At 40.9% G+C, this 23296-nt stretch overlaps 1 long non-coding RNA gene across 2 annotated transcripts in view; it reads left to right on the top strand.

The window, feature by feature from the left end:
• LOC133470536 (uncharacterized) overlaps window positions 1-21526 on the top strand; it is a 53011-nt gene extending 31485 nt beyond the window's left edge. Inside the window, exons 1-3 of one of the 2 annotated variants that reach the window (XR_009786013.1) lie at window positions 10640-14446; window positions 16305-16361; window positions 20394-21526. This is a non-coding gene — a long non-coding RNA (uncharacterized LOC133470536). Of the gene's footprint in view, window positions 1-10639; window positions 14447-16304; window positions 16693-20393 lie in introns of those variants that run through there. The other variant, XR_009786012.1, reaches the window with a different exon arrangement.
• The last annotated feature ends 1770 nt before the right edge of the window (window positions 21527-23296 follow it).

The following is a 23296-nucleotide window of genomic DNA, read 5'->3' as shown; positions in this document are numbered from 1 at the left end:
GGTGGGATCGTCACATGGCAGGAGGAGGATGGGTGGGTTTCCCGAAAGCATTTAGCGTTTGAGGTTCATCTATGTTATTGTAACGGCAGAGTCAAAGATGATTCCCTGGCACAGCTAACAAGGCCCGTGAGTTGTCGAAGAGGTTTTGATCTCTCCCAAAACACACTGAAAAGTTAATGCTCGTCAGGAATTTCTGATCACTTGGAGTAATAATTCAGATCTTCTTTTTAACTTTTTTTTCTTTTCCGTGTTATAGCTTACTTTGGATTAATGGGACTTCCAAGTGCAACTTCCTGCAAGCTTTTTCTTTGTTTGCAGCTGACATTTGTCAGTTTCAGGGTGTGCAGCCTTGAGCGATAAACAGATAACTCGTATTCCTTGCGGTTCTTTGTATGTATGCATGTGTCATTTTAAAACACATATGGAAAATTCACTTACAGTGGCTATATGACAAAAGTGGTTCTTTTTGAAGAAGTTGAGAAACATCATGGGAGCTATAAAAAATTATATAAAAAAATAAAGGGAGAGTATGGGAGTAGTCCCAACATGTCTATATAAACATCTGTCTTCCGAGCATTAATTCAGCCAAAAGACTGCTTTCTTTAGCCTTGAGAGTAGGACAGAAAGAGAGGGGTCTTAGAAGCAGTGAAAGTAAAAAAAAAAAAAAAAAAAAGATGCGGGGAGGGAGGAGGAAGTAAGGGGGTCTAAAATTAAGAGAATTATTGCATGTTCCCAGATGTGCGCAAGGAAGATGACCTGCAAGTCAAAGTTGTCCCCCATCAATCATTGCCATATGCCCCCGGAGAAATAGATCCTGCAGGACACTTCATATTCTTCCTTCTGATTAGTTCATTTGAGAAATGAAGGAGGGGATGGGAGGATGGGGTGGGGTGCGGATGGGCTAGTGAGGGGGTGGCGTTCTTTACAAATAGACGGCTCCAATGTAACTCAAGACCGGAGAGGGTTCAATGTCAAAGTGAAGCCTTGCTATTTAGGACTTCAGGGATTTTATTTTTTTCTTCCTCTCATGGCTACCTTTTTTTCCACTCTGTCTTTTTTTCTTTTCACGTTCATATCAGGCGGCGAAGACAATGCGTTCTTAACTTTAGTCTTGTAATAAGAGTGCACTTTACTGTAGTAGAATTTTCACATCTTTGTCATTTACTCTTATTTATATTTATGAGCGGCACGGTGGGCGACTGGTTAGAGCGTCTGCGTCACAGTTCTGAGAACCGGGGTTCAATCCCCGGCCCCGCCTGTGTGGAGCATGTTGTATGTTCTCCCCGTGCCTGCGTGCGTTTTCTCCGCAGGCATGGGGAGAACATACAACGAATGTGAGTGCGAATGGTTGTTTGTTTGTATGTGCCCTGCGATTGGCTGGCGACCAGTTCAGGGTGTACCCCGCCTCCTGCCCGATGACCCTCGTGAGGAGAAGCGGCTCAGAAAATAGATGGATATATATTTATGGACACTTTCACTTCACTACATTTACTAAATAAAATGTAGACTTTTCCTCCAATATGTTCCCCCGAATTATCTTAGTTACTTGTTACTACAAAATAAAATCAGAAGAAGTGTTTGTTGACGTACAAAGCAGAAGTCCTGCCTGGACTTATGTGGTAAGGACACCAGGAGGGGAAGTTCATGAAAATGAGACGCAGGTAATCAGGCAGTCTTGATATGGGTGCACCGGTAGTGTGTGTGTGTCTGTGTGCGTGTGTCTGTGTGTGTGTGTCTCTGTCCTCCATCTGGCTTGAGGTCAGCAGACGCCAGCGTCATGTGATGGTCAGGCTAACTTCGCTCATTAGCCAAAATGCAAATCTTGAAGCACAGTACACCACTGAAGTCAACTAAATAAACACAATTCTCATCAAAATTCTCATCACTCCCTTTTGTTTAAATTCTTTTAATTCTGATTCTTAATTTAATTCCATAAAACTTGATACTAAGTACAGCAAATGTCAGATACTTGACGACCTTTATTGAAGTAATATTCTACACGCTGACGTTTATTTTAAAAATACCTTGTTTAATTATTTAAAACCTGATTGTCACTCTCCATTCTGTACGATTGTATTATTGTTACTCTTTATAATTATTATTATTAGTAGTAGTATTACTTTTTCCGCTCTGTGCTGAGAGTGAGGTTGTTAATGATTGCTTTTGTCGTGTTATTTTGTTGTACTAATTTTATTGTATTTTACAACAACAACTCCTACCTGAGTTTTATTCTGTAAAGATACGTGTACTTTTCCTCAAGTATCACTTTCAGGTTCTTTACACAAGACTGCTTTGTGTTGCTGAAACTGCCAACATTTACCATCCTTACTTAATCCGTCTCCGTTTGCTCCTTGGCTCTCCAGACTTCGTTCTGCCTCTGCTCACCTTTCCCTCCCAGGGCATCGGTAATTATCGGCGAGGTCTTAGTGACTGCAAACGAAATTACCATTTAAGAAAGCGAGGGTGAAAGAGACATCCCCTTTGCCATAGGAGGGGGGCTTAAGTGAGGCGGCTCGGATTTCAGCTATTGATTTTTAAACTGCTACATCAGAGTGTAATGCTTTCATAATTTCAAATAAACTGTCCGGTATAACGAAGTCCTAATGAGAGAAAGGGTAAGGGCATACGTAGCAAAGCCGAGGGTTGAATTTTAAGTGTCGATTCATGTAAGGGGAAATTCAAGTAACGCGCTGATCACCCAAGATGAGCCATGTGTTGATAAACACCAAGCAACTGGTCGGCCTATAAAATAGTTTTGCACTGAAAATTTCCCTTTGAGACATATAAACCCATGACCATATTTTGTCACATTAAATCGGACCGTCCATCTAAAAGTTCAAATTCGCACCTCCCTCCAACTCCCTCAGTCACTGGATGTTATAAATGATTTCCCTGTGTGTTAAAGATGATCTTTAATCCTGTGGTGACGGCATCTTTTCTGGCATTCAGCATTCGTGGACACGTTTGCACTCGCTCTGCAATGTTGTGTGCATCCACGATCTTTATTTGGGTTTAAATCCCTTGGATTTGGTTTCAAACTCAATCATTTGAACCAAGCTGATGAGCAAAATCTAAATGCAGTACGATACCCATCCAGCTCGTGGTTACGTTGGATTGCTGAAACACAGACATGTGACTTTGTCCGACTCAGAATTCTCCACGTAGATCGTGAAAGCAAATATAGATTTAAAAAATAACTAAATAAATACAAATGAAAATTATACTTTCCTCCAAAAAGTTACGTGTTTGTGTAGGTTGTAAAGTAAATGTTGTGTGTTGCTGCATACTGTATCTCTGCTAACCACTATACCACCATTGGAAGCATTATGTTATTTAATATCATTCTAAAAATGTGTCCCTTCCATTGATGACACCACCCACCTGCAGTTGAGTATATAAATGTTCCAGCCACTATATGAGGCAGATTCACTGTGTAGTGATATCATTTCACACGCTGTTGAGCCTGCAAATGTTATTAGTCAAAATGTATTTCATGTGGCTTTATGCTCTGTAGTCAATTTTTCATGCAGATGTGACGAACATCTTAACTTTAGAAACTTTGTGTGTAACGGTAAGTCGGTAAAACGAGCCGAGTCACTGATAAAGCACAGTGAGACAATAAAGGTTTTTTTTTTCTCGCTCTTTTTTTTTTTTTTGCATTAAAACGCATAAAGCCTAATCGGTCTCGCTCTTTCTGTTTCCCACCACAGAGCGCAGGCCGTAGGAGGCATCTTAGAAATCTCTTACATCTGGAGGAGCCATAATTCACAGGATTTGGCCTGACAGCCATGACAGCCATTGGGGCGGCCAGCAACAACTGTCTCCTGTGTTAGCAGCCGCGTGTGTGCATGAGAGTGAGAGTGTGAGAGAGAGAGAGAGAGAGCGAGAGAGAATGAGAGAGAGAGAGAGAGAGGGGGGGGGGGGGGAGTCGACAATGTATGTACGCCATGTCAGTGTACGTTTAACTGTTTATGTATGCATGTTACGGTACTCATGAGTTTTTCTTTCCAATTATTTCATCAAGTAAAGACAGCAAACTACAATGAGAAAGCGAACTATAGGCTACAGCATTAATTGTTAAAATGTTATATGAATCTGTCAATCTAACAGAACAGAATTTAACTATAGCTAATAGTGTATTTATAATGAGAATTCCCACATTTTATTGAAATTTTTTTTTCTACCAAGCTTTAATTGGAGAGTGCATGTGCATCGAAAAAAGAGACATATTCATAACATATTTCACTATTTGTCAGGATTCCAGCGGGTTTGGAGGCAATAGGTAAGTGCTGAAGCAGGCAAAGAAATCTGGGTTGCAAGGGAATCTCAAAAAAGGACTTATTTACAAAAAGGCAAACAAACAGTAATGCTTTGGATCAAAAACTATAATTAACAAAGAGATAAAAGATACATTGGAACAAAAAGTGAAAAAGTGTGTCCAAGCATTTGATTTGTAGTGAACCGAGCCTGTTCGAAAGATAACGGGGAACTACTGTAGATAGAAACAGACTCACGAGATGACACCAAGACACGACGCGAGTGGCTGGAGGGAGCTGATTGGTTGACAAAAGTAGCAGGGCAGACGAGAACAGGTGCAGATGAAGACATAACAAGGACACTGGGAAGACATGAATGAACAAGGGACATGACAAAACACTAGGGCTGAAACTAATGATTGCTTTTAATCATCTATTAATCTGCCAGCGTTACGGTCGTCGACTGGTTAGAGCGTCTGCCTCACAGTTCAGAGGACCGGGGTTCAATCCCGGCCCCGCCTGTGCGGAGTTTGCATGTTCTCCCCGTGCCTGCGTGGGTTTTCTCCGGGTCCTCCGGTTTCCTCCCACATCCCAAAAACATGCACGGTAGGTTCATTGAAGACTCTAAATTGCCCGTAGGTGTGAATGTGAGTGCGAATGGTTGTTTGTTTCTATCTGCCCTGCGATTGGCTGGCGACCAGTTCAGGGTGTACCCCGCCTCCCACCCGAAGATAGCTGGGATAGGCTCCAGCACCCCGCGACCCTAGTGAGGATAAGCGGTTCAGAAAATGGATGGATGGATATTAATCTGTCAAATTTTGGGGATTAATCATATGAATCAGATTCAAAACCTTTTTTTTCAAAATTTCCATCCCTTTTTTCAAAAACAGGACATTATTTGAAATTGAAAAGGCACAACATGCAAAAATATACAGTGATTATCATTCAGTTACTGGTTCGGTCCGTAACATGTCAGAAAATAGGCAAAAATGTTGATAATTGTTTTCCAAAGTTATTTTGATGAAACACAAACCTAATCGGTGCGCTTCATTAGTATAATAAATATAATAATTGATTTATTGTTTCAGAGGCTGAAATTCCGAGGATTTGGACGATTTCAAGTGAAACAAGGTCTCTAAACGAGTCCTCTGCTATCGAAAATCATTATCGTTATATTGTAAACATCTGTCGGATTCAATACTCTCGCAGGTTTCCCATTCTTGCTGTTTATTCGAGTTAACTTGAAAGGAAATCACCTCAAGCAGATGCATTGCTGTGATGTTTTGGAAATGTACGCTTGCATGAATACAAATAAAAAATAAATTATTGTCACCAAAACATTGCCAGTAAAGGCAGTGTTGTCACATTGTTACACTTGGATTTACTATTTTAAAAGACTTAATTGGTATTAATGTCATCTTTCAATAACGTGTGCACTGAACTTTTTTTGAATAATATTTGTTTTTTTTTGACGACCCACACGTTCCCATGCTTACATACAAGTGGCCTCACCCTCGTAAATGTCTAGTGTGTTTCATGGCGTGCCAGATGCTCGCCGCGTCGGTCCTAAATATTACACACAGACAGTAGCGATCACTTTCAAGCCTAAAATCCCGTATTCCACATTCCTGATTCTGACGGCTCGCCTGCTAAGCTGAGGCACCACATGAACGGCCATTGTTAGAGAATGAGAGAGGGGGGTCATGTACTGTATCTCTCCCTCGCGCTCTCCAGCCAGCCGTCTGCCTCTATCCTTTTCTTTCCGCCTCTTGTCACACGTCCACGTCTGCCTCTTCCTGCTTGCCTTCATCGCTCTTACGTGTCGCTTTACTGCCCACTCCCTACGTTCTCCTACCACCTCGTATTTCTTTGATTTCTTTTATCCCCGTCTATACCTCGCTTCTGGTTCCCACTGATGTTGTTAGGCTCACGACTCTTTTATGATGCCTTCTGCTTCCTCTGTCTTTCTGTCCCTCTTGATTCCTTTTGCCTGCCTCCTTTCCTGTCTGAGTTTCCAGAAATTCATGTTGAGCTTTTCCTCACATTAGATATAGATTTATGACCCCCTGCCTGATCCCCACGGCCACTAAATTTGATACCAGAGACTACGCCACATTGTTTTCATGTGTGTTTGGGATTGACTGTGGTTGTGTGGCAGTGTAGGCTCTGTAACACATGTCAGTTTCCAAGCATTCCAAAAGGATGATTTATACATACATATATATATATATATATATATGTACATACATGCACACACACACACACACACACACATATATACACACACATTTACTTTGTACTTTGTCTTTGAAAGCAGTAAAATATGTAAAAAAAAAAAATATATATATATATCTAATGCTTTTTTTCAATAACAGATCAAGTGAACAAAGGCATTGTATTTTTTTTCCCCCCAGATAAATCTGACATATTACAAATTGTTTTGACGAGCACATTCTTAAAATATGAGCACATCATCATTTTTGACTGTTGGAACATTTTGCTCTCAAATGCATTTAGAGAGTTGAGCTCATCCGAGTGTCATAATTCTGTTCAGATGTTGAAATGATTAATGCCATATCATATTTTAGGAGATGGAGGTGCATGGAAGTAATGCAAGTTGGTATGCATAAAAAAACTTTTTGGTTGTTGTTGTTTTTCTTGTTTTGTTCTCACATATGAAAGCATCTCCATATATTCAAGTGTATAAATACATACTCTTGAAGTAATAGAGAAATAAAATAGCAGACAAACAGGTGGAATCCAGTTTTAGAAATTCCGACAGTAGTCACTTCACAGGTGCTTGTCCTGTTGCCATGCATATTTGATTTGCTTCAGGTGGTATTTGTTGAGTATTTATTTCACCGTATTTGATTCCCTCAACCTATTCCACAAGTTGCCACTGGTGAGCTACGTGAAAATGGCACCAGCCTTTGTAATATTTATTGCAGGTTGTGCAAGGCGAGGTGGAATTTGCCATTTGATGTTTGGCTTGGAGGAAATGCACTAAATGAAAGCCTCGCGAGATAAAGGTGTGTTCTTGCCCATGTCTGAGTGTGAGCGTGTTGCCTCAAACTACTTATCTGTCAATCGCTGTGTGCACATTGTTTGCCCTGGTGTGTGTGTGTGTGTGTGTGTGTGTCCGCATACACATATAAAAGACATATCATGCTTGAGATCAAATGCTGTATCAAGGAGGAGAATGACAGAGGTGGCGAAATTGATGGCTCTTTAATGTAACCTATCCACTCTCAAACCGAAATAAATAGAAAACCAGGAACACAAAGAATAAGCAAGTGTGTTTTAGGGCTAAAAGAGTGACATGAAACACTTACGCAGAAAAGCACTGAACATGACGGCGGCTTTGTACTGACGGAAAGAAATGTCTCACCAAAACATTGAGGAAGAGAATAAATTGGATGCAAGGCACACTGAAGTTAGGGGCACACAATACACTTTTATGTATCCGCCTGTCTCGGATACAGCGAGACCGCCACAGTGGAACATAATACGTTCTGTGACTTGCCATTGCAACTTCCCATGGAGATCAATTATCTTGGAAATAAAATGTTACGTCGTCCAAACCGTCTAAATTATAAGACCTTGGTTAACTGTAGAGGCAAAGTCACATTTCAACATTCTTAAAGGTCAGAGAAGTGAAAGTAGTAATATGCATATTAACAAGTTAAAATTAGGGAAGGCTAATTGATTAGTTGCTTAACCATGACTTGTCATTAATTAACCATTGAATTGTATTGTGTTCTATTCCATTCTATTCTGATGATGAGGGAGTGAAAACCTTTGACAGACATTTTACCGTCTGCAAATGTTGCTTGAAACATGTTTAAAGGAAACACAAGTATCAGTTATACGACTGCATTGACACATAATCACTTAGTCAAGGAATAAGAGACAATCAAGTTTTGCCGTGTTGCGTCAAGAATGGTTTGCTTGTAAAATGTTAGATTATTCAGTACACAGCAAACGCAGTTTTTGCTGACGAGCAAAATAAAGACATATATTTGAGAGAGAAAAATATTATTTCTCTTTATGCACAAAACACCGAAAATGTAATGAACTGATCGATCATTAATAGCCACCCCTTTCCTTATTCTCAGTTTCTCTTCTTTGTTGCCATCTGCTTCTTCCTTGACAATTACACCATGTTTTTGTGGTTCAATAATAAACAATGCAATGACTATATTGTATGCGGAGCCTAGAAACCTGATACAGGGTCGCAATTATGCCACATCATACCATTTTACTAAGACGTAAATAATAAACATCTATCATCTAGCTTTACACCATAGTGACTCACGCACACAAACACACACATACACACATACACAAGCACACCCACACACACACACACACACACACACTTCACATTCTTCTACTCGTCGCAGCTTCCTCCCCTCGCTGTGCCTCACGCTCTTCTTACCAGGAAATTAACCTTGACATTTCACACACATAATTCCCTCTAATAAAGAGGTTTAAGGCATGCAATAAACTAAGCATAAGAATACATCATCACACGGCACAAGAAGAAGGCACACTCAATTTTCACCATACTTACTGATTTTCATTTGATAGTTCTGTATTCGTGGCCTAGAAGGGTTCTTCACAAAACTATTTACTGTCATTCGGACTTTACTACAAAGGCCTGGTACACACGTAAGTTTTTTTTAAATCTTAATTTTTTTTTATCTGTGACATATCCCACGCATAAACATAAAAAAATCAGGCATTTAACAATTTTGACAAACCTTTTTTTGAGCAAAAGAAATCCAAAAACCCTTCAAAAGAGGACAAGAGGAATGTTCTAGACATACTCAACAGTTTTGGTTGTGTCGTGTGCGGTGGGTGCAGACAATGTCAACACAGAACAGCACACACGGAAAGATCTAGAAACCTAGCGTGATCTTTGGCGGAAGTGGCGTCGAAAGTGTAAATAACTGTAATGTGTATCATTGTATTACTGTAATGCCTAAAGGATTCGTGGAGATGGTGGCGCTGTATCGCTTTGGATTTGATCATCAGCACAGCTTTCGAGTAGAAGATAAAGATTAGCCGGGAACTCTCGGCTTGTCACGTTGATTATGAGGACGAGGAATGCAAACACGTTGGAATTAGAACAAGTTTAGGGACTTCACACTCGAACATAATATGTATATGTATGGTACAAACAGATTATGTGTGGCGTGGGCAGTAGAACGTGCGTTCAGCAAGCATGAGAAAAGACAATGCGTGGAATGAATAAGGAATGCCATGTAATAAAGTAAGCGACGTTCAACTCCAGTCATGCTGTGAGTCAACGGCACTCGCGTTGTGTTTCTTTGTTGTACATCTCAGAGTACTTAATTATTTTGCCATCACAAGTCCTCACAGTCTTATTATTATTATTATTATTATTATTATTATTATTTTTGAGGGGACATTTTGAGGTGTCACAAAAGCAAACAAAAATAAATACTAGCATCAAAGTCACTGTTTGAATGGTTTCTTTTCACAAAAAGCTTGTTTTCTCTGCTTCCTTTTGCACACAAACCGTTTTATTTGGTGAAACCCACCCATGTTCTATTGCTGATTACTGAAGAATGGAAAAAGGTCAAACTTTTTGGTGAAAGAAGAGTCTACTGTTTCTTTTAGTTGGTTTAGGTGAATTCTATGTGTCTTAAAAGAGGAGTCAAAATGCTACTAAATGGCTGGTAATATGGGGAACTCTACTTTGAAAATGGCTGGCAGTGAATGCATTAAGTGCCTCACCATTTCTTAGCGTGCCAGAGGAGGGCATGTGTACTAGTGCGAGTACACGCTTAATGACAATATTCAGACCATTATAGGAAGTGTGCATTGGTGATGGCGCTGATCCAACTGAGGATTTTCTTTATTTCTTTATTTATTTTTTGCCCTGGCATGTGTGCGTGCTCTACCATTTGCCATTTATTTGGACACATAGTTAAACTATTTATGCCAACTGTGGTGCCAGGAGTCTGCCCATGGGATAAACATTATACAGTACATACATACACCACTATGTATTCATAGAAGTAGCTCTCTGAATAGCATGCTTCTTCCCCATATGCTGACATCCACAACTATTTGAATCCAAATTACGAGCATCCTATCCCAAATGGATTTCAATGTTTTTTTTTTTTTCGAGAGGGATTAGACCCTGTTTCAGATAATGTACGTTTCTGGCCACCTGCGCGGTAATCCATATACCTTTGTATTTGTGAGCTATGCACATGTACGACGCTAGAATGCTGCCATTGTAATGGGATGACAGTGATGCGGATCCAAAATAGATGATTTTTAGTACCCGGACACTGGGGTTGAACCTAAATTGAGACAGAGGTGGGTGGGGGATGGGGATGAGGGATGCATGTGTGCAGGTAATGACTGTATAACGCCATCATGGAACACCATCACTCCCAATCTGACCAAGCCTCATTTTAGGGCAATGGAACCACGCAGGAAAAGGTGTCAATGGCAGATTATTCAGGCTTGGAAAATCACCCCTCATGTTTTTATTCATGCCTGCGCCACAAACAACAACAGAATGTGGTTTTCAGTGTAAATATGCTGGATCGATATAGTGCTAGAATTGTGTATTGTATATGTATTGTCATAATGAGTACATCAGAGAGGGAATGCTATTTTTGACAGGGATGATAGATGGTAGGGACGGGCATTGGCAGTGGGAAATACTAACCATCAATTAATTGATTTCTATTATTAATCAACGTGTTATAATATCACTGGTGCTCTTTCTGAATGTTTGGAGCTACTGTTTCGATGCCAGGAGTATGCGGAGAATAATTCTGCCCAATGAGATGTAGGCTTAAAACGGACAACATGTTTCTTCTTTAGACAGCAAACTAGTTGGGACTGAATCAAGAGGACCTCGCTAGTTGGAGCCAAGCCATGTAATACGTTTTGCCTCAATCGCTTCCGGACACGTCACATGCGGTGTAGGGGCTCACTTGCCTTACTTCCAGTCAGGCAGTGTAGATTCATTTCCCGCTCAGTGACTCAGTAAAGTGGGTGTATATAATGGGGTTCAAATAGATTTGGATTTTCTGTTATAGTTAGTTTTCATTTCCTTTGGACTTTTGTTTTTCAAGTTTGGTTAGATTTGATTTGTTTTTAGAGCAGGTTTTCTAGTTTTTATTGTTTTGAAAATGCTTAGAACTCCTTTTTTTTTTTTTTAAATTAGGTTTAGTTTCTTTAATAGTGGGTTTTTGTCTGGTACAAGATTAAAATAGGTCACAATAAGTACTGTGTAATACCAACTCAACAAAAGATTATTATAATTGATTATTACCGAGATCATAAAAGCCGCATTCCGCTTGGCCGGCCGGTACCCATCAGCTGCCTCAGGAGTGCCACAAGCCAAAAAGACCCGATAGGACTCCTTCTTCAGCTTGACGGAATCCCCCACCGTTGGTGTCCACCAATGGGTTCGGGGATTGCCGCCACGACAGGCACCGATATCTTACGGCCACAACTCTGGTCGGCCGCCTCAGCAATGGAGGCACGGAACATGGTCCACTCAGACTCAATTTCCCCCGCCTCCCCCAGGACGTGGGTGAAGTTCTGCCGGAGGTGTGAGGTGCAACTCCTTCTGACAGGGGATTCTGCCAGACGTACCCAGCAGACTCTCACGATACATTTGGGCCTGCCAGGTCGGCCGGCATCTTTTTACATTTTTTTTTTATCTTCATAGGGGTTTTTGGGGCTGTGCTTTGTATGGTCCCTCGCCTAGGACCTGTTTTCCATGGGTGACCCTGCTAGGGGCATAAAGCCCCAGACAACTTAGCTCCTAGGATCATTGGGACCAAAAGCTTATGTATAAAATTAATTGACAAAGACAAAAACAAAGGACCATTTTGGTATAATTATAGTTGGGTCTCCGGGCAAGTGGCGGGGCACACCGCGAACTAGTCGCCAACCAATCGCAGTAGTTATTGTTTTGTTTTTTGTTTTGTTTTTAAAAAAAAACACATTTACTCAATGACATTTTGTTTTCAAGTTTAGCTTTCATCATTTTGTTCATTTTTGTTGTTGTTTTGCTGTCGTTGACAGGGCAAGTTATAGTGACCAGTCCAGGGTGCATTCTGCCTGTCACCAGGCTGGAATAGGCTACAGTCCCTTGCGACCCTGAACAGGATAAGCAGTATAGAAAATGGATGGAAACAATGAATTGACAATAATGTCCAGCCCTTAATTCATATGAGCAGAAATTAAGTGGATTATGTGTTTATATAAATGAAAAGAGTTCATACGGAGGATGAGTATGTTCATGTAACTTGCTGCTCGCCATTTCAGTGGCTCCGAAGGCAACACCTTGCATCCTTCACAGTGTAATGGTATCTCCATGGCCCAGTCCGGCTCTAATCACTAGCCCTTCCTGCTGGGCCGGTGTCATATCTTGCCGAGCCCGCTGACGGTAACTAGGATGAGGTACATGTACCTCCTGCGGATTACATGGCTGCTGTCTCCACAGTGACAGAGGCCCTTGCTGATACAAGCAGATCTCTGTGTGACTTTAGGTCCTTGACGTGATGTTTAAATGGATGGACTGGCAGATGGAGATCAGCGGTAGAGCATACTAGCGACGCTGAAAGAGCCTTTTCACATGCAGTCCACACATTAAATACACAATTCCTAAAAACACTTTAGGAGTATCGATGGAAGATAAAATAAATACAAAAACAGTGGTTTGTGGATTCACAACCTGGAGAGCATCCAGAGGTTCAAGGCAGTGAATATTTTTTAGTAATCCATGATTGTTTAAATTTAGACTGGTGTGTTGTGAAAATTGATTGACAGAACATATTCCCAATTTTCACAGCACTGAACATTTTAAGACTTCTTCTAAACTGAAAATGTTACATACAGACCGGATAATTTAGTATTCCGGGTTAAGAGGTCGAGTTTGGTCATGGATATCATATTAATAGTAAATAAGGTAAAGGTTTCAAGTAACTTACAAAGATGTTGGTTTTCTAGTAATTACTATGGTAGGGCATCATATTGTAACTACAGAGTTTACCAAGGACGAAATGATACAACAGTCATGTGCTGTAATCAATATCTAGGTGTTCCTTGGTTTATGACACAGCTCTGCTCCTACGACACTGATGTAATCCTATTTTGTACTTAATATTGAAGACATATAGGGCCTGATTTACTCAGCTAACAAATAGTGGGCGCTAAATTGCATGTTTGCTTGAACAGACTGCACACGCTGATGGTGGGCCTGTTGCGCGTGATCTTCCAAGATCACATTTGTTATACTAAGATACCAAAATGTGAGTGCTAAATTGCACGTGAACTCACTCTAAAAGATTGCGCACGCTGTTGTTGCGCAACAGATGCAAAAGTTGTGGAGACCGCCATATCTCGAAGAGAGATTTACGCTTCAGGTAGCTCTGATGGTTTTTACCTTGGCAAGCCGCAAAAAATATTTATAGACACAAAATCCGCCCATTACAAAACATTAGTGAAGTCATAATTAAAGTACATGCAGTATTTGTTGAAAACCCCTTCCACAGTAGGCTGAATAATCAAATAAAAAAGTCACAAAAAAGAGAACATTCCTTGACTTCACTTCTTCATTTGGCTTTCCCACTTGAGGAGACAATTTATTTGTGCACCCTTCTTAACCACGAAACAATGTAAGTTGTAAATACCCCCTGTATTGCAAGAAAATAAATACATTTTACTCTGCTGTCTGCAACCAGGTTGGCATTGCAAATAGTTTACCTGGATAATGTTCAATAAATAAATAAAAAATACATGACTTCATGGACAGCTATTAGTCAGTTTTTAAATACAGCAGTCTGAAGTATTTGCTGTCTGTAAATGTGCTTGCGTAAAAAAATAAAAACAGACTGTGGATTGCAAATATTTATTTGTCAATGGAAGTTTTTTATTTTTTTATGACCCCGGGACCGACTGGATTGGACCATCAGAGTGTCCCCGCCGGCCAGCCTCACGCTGGTGTTCATCTCCTCTGGTTGGCCAAGGAAAACGCACACGCGCGTTGAGGCTCGGACCTTCGTTCCTTAGCGAGACCGAGTCGGCCAGCAGTGGACCTTTCCGCCGGGGCGGTAGTGGATCTCGCCGCTGAGCCTGTGATGGCGGAGGACCTCCCGTTGCTGGACTTCACCACTTCATAACACCCGGTGAGAATGGTTGCAACTACTGAAATGCACCTAAAAGTATTGCTAGGAGCTATGCAGTCGTGAAGCGAACGGAATAGAACGAGAGAGATGTTCAAGGATTCAAGGACTAATTGTTATACCAATACACATTTACACATGATATGCCACAACATTTAATACCCAATGTCCCAGATTAGCCCAATAAGTCTCAAGAATTAGATGAAGTAAAACAAGAAAATATATATATATATATATAAAAAGACTTATTTGCAGTTGTGAATGTGTGCAAAGGTGCAAATGCAGCAAGGATCAGGATGCAGCAAAAATACAATTCCTCATGTCGGCTGCTCACACGCACACATTTTGGTGGCTGAGTGCAGTTTATTTATTTTTTATCCATCCATCCATCCATTTTCTGAGCCGCTTCTCCTCACTAGGGTCGCGGGCGTGCTGGAGCCTATCCCAGCTGTCATCGGGCAGGAGGCGGGGTACACCATGAACTGGTTGCCAGCCAATCGCAGGGCACATAGGAACAAACAACAATTCGCACTCACAGTCATGCCTACGGGCAATTTAGAGTCTCCATTTCATGCATGTTTGTGGGATGTGGGAGGAAACCTGAGGGCCCGGAGAAAACCCACACAGGCACGGGGAGAACATGCAAACTCCACACAGGCGGGGCCGGGGATTGAACCCGGGTCCTCAGAACTGTGAGGCTGACGCTCTAACCAGTCGTCCACCGTGCCGCATGTATTTTTTTTTTTTTTTTTTTAATTATTATTATTATTATTATTGATTGGAGTGTGTTGCAAGTTGACTAACCTACTGACTGCTCTGGAGTGTCAGTGTCCTGAAAAAGCACAGCTATGTTGCTAATTGTAAATTGTTAGAATAAAGAGCGCGAATACAAATGGGGTTAGTATGGAAAGAGAAATTCTTTGGCATGGAGCACAAGGACAATCTCAATGCACAAGATGTGACTAACAAAAATGTACACTTCATTTATAAACACAACAATATATATTTTCTCGGAAAATATGTATGTACATGAAAATATACAGTTGGTGGCACTAAAATAACTCCATAAACTTAAGCACTTTTGTAAAAATATGTCTAGCTGCAAGCGTCTTCGCTTCTAAAAGTAAGGTTGAAAATGCGAGAAATGTGAAGTTCTCTGGGAATAACAAATAAATAAATAAACAATCCCTAACATTGTAAAATACCGATATCCTTAAGCAGACATTTTTTTTTTTTTTTGGTTATGTATAGACTCCTGCCAGTGAATTGTACAGATGAGACACTTAAGGCAAGACAATAGTGTTATAGATTGTGGCAAGAGTTAAATCAATAGACCTTCTGAGGAGTAACAAGACACCCGGTAGCAAGTGCTGCTGCTCCACACGCATAGACACAAGAGGGGCTGGGAAACAAATAAGGAATGGCAGACAGAGGCTAAGACCTCAGTGTCACTGACTAGCCATTATGTTAGTATGTATGTACTGTAGGCGTGTTCCTGTTGTTTGCCTGTGCATCCTGGCCTACCAGGAACATGTGTTATGGATGTGTGTGTATGTGTTTGTAAAGCATAAGCAAGCACAGATACCTGTTTTATCTCTGCTTCTTGGCCCAGTAATCTCCCACTGGGCATCAAAGCAGATCCCTATTACTAGCTCTACCACACCCCTATATATCCCCAAGATCCCTGTGTGTAAGAGTGTGGTGCGTGAGTGAGAGGGAACGAGTGAGAGAGAAAACAGAGACAAAGAACATTGAGTTGAGCAGAATATGTTGAAAGACAGCGAGAAAGGAAAAAAGATAGGATGGCAGAATTCAGTGAATCAAGGTTGTCTTTCTTTTTTCAACAGGCAAGGGGAGGGAGGCTTTGTGTGAAGCTTTGGACCTTCACCTCGCCACGGTTGTCATCCAAGCTCTGTTTGTGAGCATCTCTCCAGGGCAGCTTCCACTAACCCCCCCACCCGCCCTTTAGGTCCGACTCCACCTCCACCTCTACTGTCTCTTCCACCTCTGATCCGGGATCAGCAGTTCCCGGGGCCATGATAGGTGTCGAGGTCCATTAACCCCGAGCAGGTCTTATCATATTCATCGGGAAGATCACAGATGAGACTTAATCTCTGTTTTTATCAGATTTTTTAGGCTTTGAAAGGCTACTGAAGAAAAAAAGGAAGATTTGTGACAGACTTTCAGCTGCATAACCGTACATTTGTTGCCCTCTAACACACAACCACACATTCAATATTTTAAGAAACTGTCAGTCAGTTTTGATTAGTTTATGAAACTGGAGTATGTCACCTAATTACCGTTCTGATCTTCCCATTTAGAAAAATAATTATTGGAGCCGATGAGTCGTGGTTTGCAGAACAGTTTTGATTCGCTATTGACACCCCTACAAACCCGGTACTAGGAGTTACTATTTGTAGTACCTGGTCAGCCAGGGTTCCAAGCGAGCCAAGCCTGTTCTGTATGGGTGATGAAAACCACAGCTGGTCGCTTGTTAGTCAAGCGAAGCTGCTCTCCCACCAAATTTGCCATCACCACCACAAATTAGGCCAGTCTCCACTTTGCTGCAGCGGTCTGTTTTCTTGCTTCCTGCTGTCTGATCTCGAATAAAATGTGATGTTTCATTGTGGAAAAAGATTTTGTGTTTGTTCGACTGGAGAGTTTATTATTATTTGCCTTTTGTCTGAGGGCATTAGTAAAATAACTCCTAAGATCCGTCAATCCACCCATTTTTTATAGCTGTTGTGCTAATTAAGGTCACACGTGTGAGCTGTAGCCTATGCCAGTTGACTCTGAGGCCTCTATTTTTGTGACCGGCATGCGGACGATGTGTAATCACAGCGATCCGTGCTTGAGTCGAGCATTGTCGTCGCTCTTGGCCAGTGCAGCAACAGCACCCTTATTAAATACAGAACGAGCTGGTGATAACCGCTGGCAATCACCGGGCACTTATAAACAATCAGCCTTTCCCACTCACATTCACATTTAGGGCTATTCAATGAATCTAACATCAATGTTTTTGAATATGGGAACAAGCAAAGTCCAAACAGGTGGGCCAGAGCACAGATTCAAATCCAGGTCCTCTCAACTCTGAGGCAGCCATGTTAACCACAACATCACCATGCTGTTAATCAAGGTGTAAAATATGTACTCATGTCATAATATGTACTGCAGTTGGCCATTTTAATAAGGTCCAATCCATTCCATATTTCATAATGCCATAATTATAAAATTAGGGATTGGTATTTCAGTAGGTAATGATTGATTCTGAGTAAAATTTGCAATCAATTTATGAATAATTGTTTCTTTTTTTTTTAAATTACTGTACTAAACACTGGGAAACACCAGGGGCCTCATGTACAAAAACGTGGCGTACGCACAAAAACGTGGCGTACGTTCTTTTTTCAGATAAATCAAGAGTGAAATGAGCGTGCAAATGTGACCTGCCTCACGCCAACTTCATGGCTGGCGTACGCACGTTTCTACAGCTTTCGGTGCTTTGGCGACACTTCGAGGTGATGCTGGGTAACTGTTATGAGAAATCTGCACATCAGAGACACGTGAACAATTCGCACTGATGAACAATTCATGCCCGGCAACATTTGATTTCAACAATGTAAAAGAAGCAAGGACTCTGAATTCACTTGTTGACCAGTGTATTGATGAATCACTGACATTTGTGAGGACAGCTATTATATGGCGATGGGCAGCTGTTCTTTGCTTCAAATCCACCTGAATGTTTGACCACTTCTTTTGTACATTAGTGTGTGTGCGTTGTTCCGACTCCACAGCACTGATAGCCGCACACGCGCTGTCACTTCTCTTTCGCGAGTTGTGAGAAAAGATTTTCTTGCGCACCTCCATTTCATTGAGCAACTTCACAATCCGAAAAAAAATATTTGTCTTCATTACCTTGCTCATTGTCCTTTTTTCCTGATCACGCGGAGCTCGGGATCTCAGGTGCAAGGTTCATTGAAATATGATTTGCATATTGAAATGTGGGCGTGGACAGGGAGGGGTCGGCTACTCCAACAAGTGCGCTCATTTCCACGTTGATTGGAATGTACGAAGGAAATGTGCTTGGATTCATGCATACGCACAGATTCATACATCTGGATATTTTTGTGCGTATGACGTTTTCTGGATTTCAGTAGGAAATCCACGCAAGTCTTTGTACGTGAAGCCCCAGGTGTGGTCTTTGTGAAGCAGGAGAAATTGCAAAACCCGAATGCATGGAATGCAATACACAAGGTCTTCTGAGTAGCAGCTGCCATGCTGCTTATAGTAAACGTCAAACTGCCTCGTAATCACAAACATCCAATCGTTTACAGTTACCGGGAACAGGGCATTTAAAAATAACCTTGGGTAATGAGCCAGCATGTTGACGCTGACTCAATAGCATCTCTGCTGGTTGCAGCCAAGTACTGCACTCACAGTTTTGCTTGAATTGCTTCAGGAGATTTAGGTGTTTATATTGAACTCCCACAGTCATTTCCACATAAACACCTTCATTTTTAGCTATTCTTATAAACACCACTGTAAAGAAAGTCAGTTACAAAAGTAAACTCTTGAGAGAGGACTGTAGTTTGGAATGATCTTGTCAAAGAAACCTCAGTATCATCTGACGACTTCTTCAATTTATTTAACCTGTCTGCATCTTCTGCTATTTTTGGTTGTTGTTGTTGTTGACATTTGGCACCTCATGTCCCAGATGAATTCCACTCGAATGCGGCCCACTTAATCTAATTCAGTGAACGGCGCCTCCCTACGTGACCTTTACCCTTAACCCTGACCCACAGCTGCCGTCCCCATCCATGCTCCACAACCACTACTAAATTATTGCTGACTCATCATGATCAATGGCGGGTGATCAAGCTGACATTTAGGGTTCAGGACACATGGCTGCAGTGCTCAAATAGAAGTGTTAGTCTCTCACACTGCTCACAACCTCCAATAGCGAGGTGGGATGCTCAGCTTTAAGGACGGTTATAAATCATATTTACAACCAACTTATATAAGATGAACTTGAACATTCTCTCTTTACTTCCTTATCTTTTAGATGAGCAAAATACGTGTCATCATTGGACATCTGGGACATGTTGTAACCCAATCCATATTTAAAGGAACAGTATAAATATAAAAGAAATGCAGCTGTTTGTTGCAGAGAGCGGGGATTATTAAGTTAAATGGATTACAGCTTTATAAAGTAGATTTGTAGACAAGAGGGCTGAGATCACTTCTTGTTTTTATTTTATTTTTGTTCATATTCAAAAGTACACAAACCATGAAACACACGTACACACACACACGCACAGATATCTGCTGCAATCCACCCCTCATCAACATCCGTCTTGGAAAATCACTGCAGCTCTGAAAAGTCATTTCAACCACAGTAGCAGCAGGCCCTTAAAGATTCATATTCCTATTTACTGTCTCCCTCTCTGCTTGTGCACTCACACTCATTCACTCACACACTCACACACATACACTCGCAGATACATGCACATACACACCACACCAACTAACCCAGCAGGGTTAGGTTCATGAATAAAGGAGGGAATTAGAGCAGACCTGGAGAAGTCAGATAGAGAGCCAGCGAGGTGGAGGGAAAGGAGACAGAGAGCTATTAAATTGTATGAAAAGTATCAGAGGCAAGGGGCAAATCTGCTGAAGGGTGGCATAATAAGTGGATATCAACAAGGATGAAATTCACAAGAAGATAAGAGAGAGAAAGGAGGGAAAGACGATCACAGTAAACAAAGAATGTACACTTGGTTGTCTGCTGGATATAAACTCATGATGTATGATACAACACCTTTTGTGTTTTAGGATAATAATGCTCTCGTTTTAATTTGGTGTGTTTGAATACTTCTGTTAATAGTTGCTGTTGGCCTGCTAGAGAGAACAGAGTTGTATGAGAGGTTTATTCTCTGCTTCCTCTCTTTGTCAGACCCAACACACAACAACAGAAAGCCCCGAAGCCCATGACCAACGTAAATGGGATGTCAAGTTTCTCTATCCCAAAGGCCTGAGGTGATATTGTGTCAGAGAGTGCTTTATCTTCCTGTAAAGGATCCTCGGCAGCTCGGTCATTGACGTGTGTATTTTTTTATTCATTATCATTTTTTTTGCCACTTGCAGTCTCCATTATACTTGCCCTCACAATGAAAAGTGTTCAGTTCTATATATAGTAGGTTATAATTAAGGAGTGCTATGGCATAAGCAGGCTGAGCTTGACACAAAATGTTTAGCTAAAGACAATATGGACATTACACACCTCGCTACCGTATATAAGGCAGGAGAACCATGTGCTTTGTTGCACCAAAAAGACCTAGAAATGATTTCATGCGATAACCTCTCTTTGACTGCTCTGAACTCCCTTTTCCACAACAATATTGTATTATGCATAATAATGCACCCTGAGTGGTTGTGTACACGGTCAAAGCTCAAGCACACGTTTGGTGACATCATGTTGTTATTTCAGACCTGGAATGCTTGAGACAAAATCAACAGCACCTCTGCTGTTTGTGGTTGTTTCACAACATGAATTCATTTTACACATGGGATGGGCAGGAGTGCGACGGCCCAGGGAATTGAGGGTCAAAGACTGCTGGCGGGCGAAAGGTATTTTTAAACTTTCTTTATTAGCAGTTCTGTGAAGTACAATAAGTATTTGATCGGTTGACATGATTAAATCAGCAACGAACGCTGCATAATCAGCAGAATTCTTGCTGATCAATTTTTTTAATCATTAGCATCGGCATTATGTTTACTAATAAGGAAGTATCATGAAGTTCTGTAAATGTTTTTATCTTATTTACCCATGAAAACTAACACAAATGAAGAGTTCCTTTTTTTAGGTTATTTGCAGTTTGAACTCACATGATTTTTATTTTTTCTGTCTTTACCATTATGCACTTTTGTCCTTACCGTTATAAAGTGTAATTCAATGGGCCACCATCATTTGCTCTGTAAATAAAGATTGCCTTTACCATGCCTAAAATTTTAAATCATCAATAACTTTTTGAAAATGGGACTTTTAGCGTGGCTGTTTCAGCATGGGAGACATTTCCCCACCTATAACCTATAAGGCGGCATAATGAAATCGTTAAATTAGAATGTATTTTTTTGTGTGTGTCTTTTTACTGTTATGAATAAAATGATATGAAAATGACCCACATTTGTCCAACGACATATGACAAAAACAGAGAAACTCCAACAATAAGCGAGTAACTTTCATTCAAAGCCGTAAAATAACTGCAACATGCTGTACAACCAAGAATCTGCAGTTCCTATGTGAACTCACAATGAAAATTGTGTATGCTTGTGGGTGTATGTCTGTGTGTAGGTTGTGTGTGTGTCATAGGGGAAAGAGGAACGAGAAGCCGTTACCCAGCACCCAGATAATAACCTGGTTTTATAATATTGCATATCTATATTCAGGCCAATTCCCCCTGGGGTGGCGTGCCGGAATAATAACGCTGGCCATTTTACCCCTCCAAGCGGGTGGCCATTTTCTGCCCTAATTCTCAGCATGCACCTCTCGTCATTCCCAAGGTATCATGTAATGGATGCCGCAATGAGATGGAGAGACATTGTGGTGTCTGAAATGTGAAAAGCCTATTTGCCGACCTGGCCTGCCTCAACAGGGTGGCCGGTGGAGATACAGGAGCTGTTTATGCTTAATCCTCTTTGCAATTTCATATGTTGTTATTTCGGATGATTGTCTCTATCTACGGCAAATTGGCAAATTTAGAAAAAAAGGTACAAAATGGTGGAGAAAAACATATTCCCCCTCGCCCCCATTAAACCAGGTGCCATGAATGTTCTGAGAACTGATTTACTGATCACTAATGTTTCATACAGAGGACAAAAAAAAAATATTTTTGTCAGCTAACAATTGAGTTTTCTTTACATCTGTATCAATGTAACGATCTGATAATCCTCATGCATATAGAATGCAAGCAGAGTTTGAAAGTTGAGGGCCAGATGAGGAGATGTGGACAGCCCCACGACCAGTCAATTTCAATACAACTGCGGACAAAGAAAGGTTAGACTGCATAGGTTTCTCATTGTAGTCCCACTCAAAGATGTGTACTGGGAGGCAGGCATATGCATTCTCCCGCTCTCTCTTTCTCTTCTGAACTCTAAATGCTACTCACTCATACTCTTCTTCCATCCTATCCCTTGCCTGCTCAATAATTCACATGCGTTGCTTTCTCTGGCCTTCCAAACCTTTTGAAAAGTAACCTACATCCAACAAAAACAACGTTATTGTTATCCCGCTGATCACACGTGTTTATTCCGGCCCGTTGCTCAGAGAGAAAAGGGGAAGGAAAGCCTTCTTCGCACTTCAGACATTATTGATTGTCATCGACACGTTGATAGCAGATAAAAAAAGAAGTGCATTTTAGATATATCCACTTAGATTTGACCTGATATGTCACTTTGTGTTTGATTGCACAATAGATTTTTTCACGCATACGAGGACTTTTACATACAGCGAGATCTGATCGGTTGCCAGTGGAAAAAAACTTGTTTAACCGTATGCCTGAACAGAACATTGTAAGTGGAGATGTAAAAAAGTGCCCATACAATTGAGATTGATAAGAACAATGTCTACAGATTTCAAACCAAGCACGCAAATCTTGTGAGACTTCAACTTAATGATCATCTAAATGATTAACTCAATTTATTTATTTATTTTTTTGCATCTGTGTGATGCCAGCACAGAATGGGACTAGTGATGTGAAGAGGTAAACAAAGTCATGATAACCAAACAAGAAATGGACCTTACAGTTGCATAGGAAAGGGCCTAGCAATCGTCAGTCTAAGCAATACAATTAATTATTT

Source organism: Phyllopteryx taeniolatus, chromosome 20 (assembly GCF_024500385.1).
Source record: "Phyllopteryx taeniolatus isolate TA_2022b chromosome 20, UOR_Ptae_1.2, whole genome shotgun sequence".
In the NCBI taxonomy this organism is placed as follows: Eukaryota; Metazoa; Chordata; class Actinopteri; order Syngnathiformes; family Syngnathidae; genus Phyllopteryx; species Phyllopteryx taeniolatus.
The sequence above is the reverse complement of the archived record's forward strand: the minus strand, read 5'-3'. Positions and strand labels throughout refer to the sequence as shown.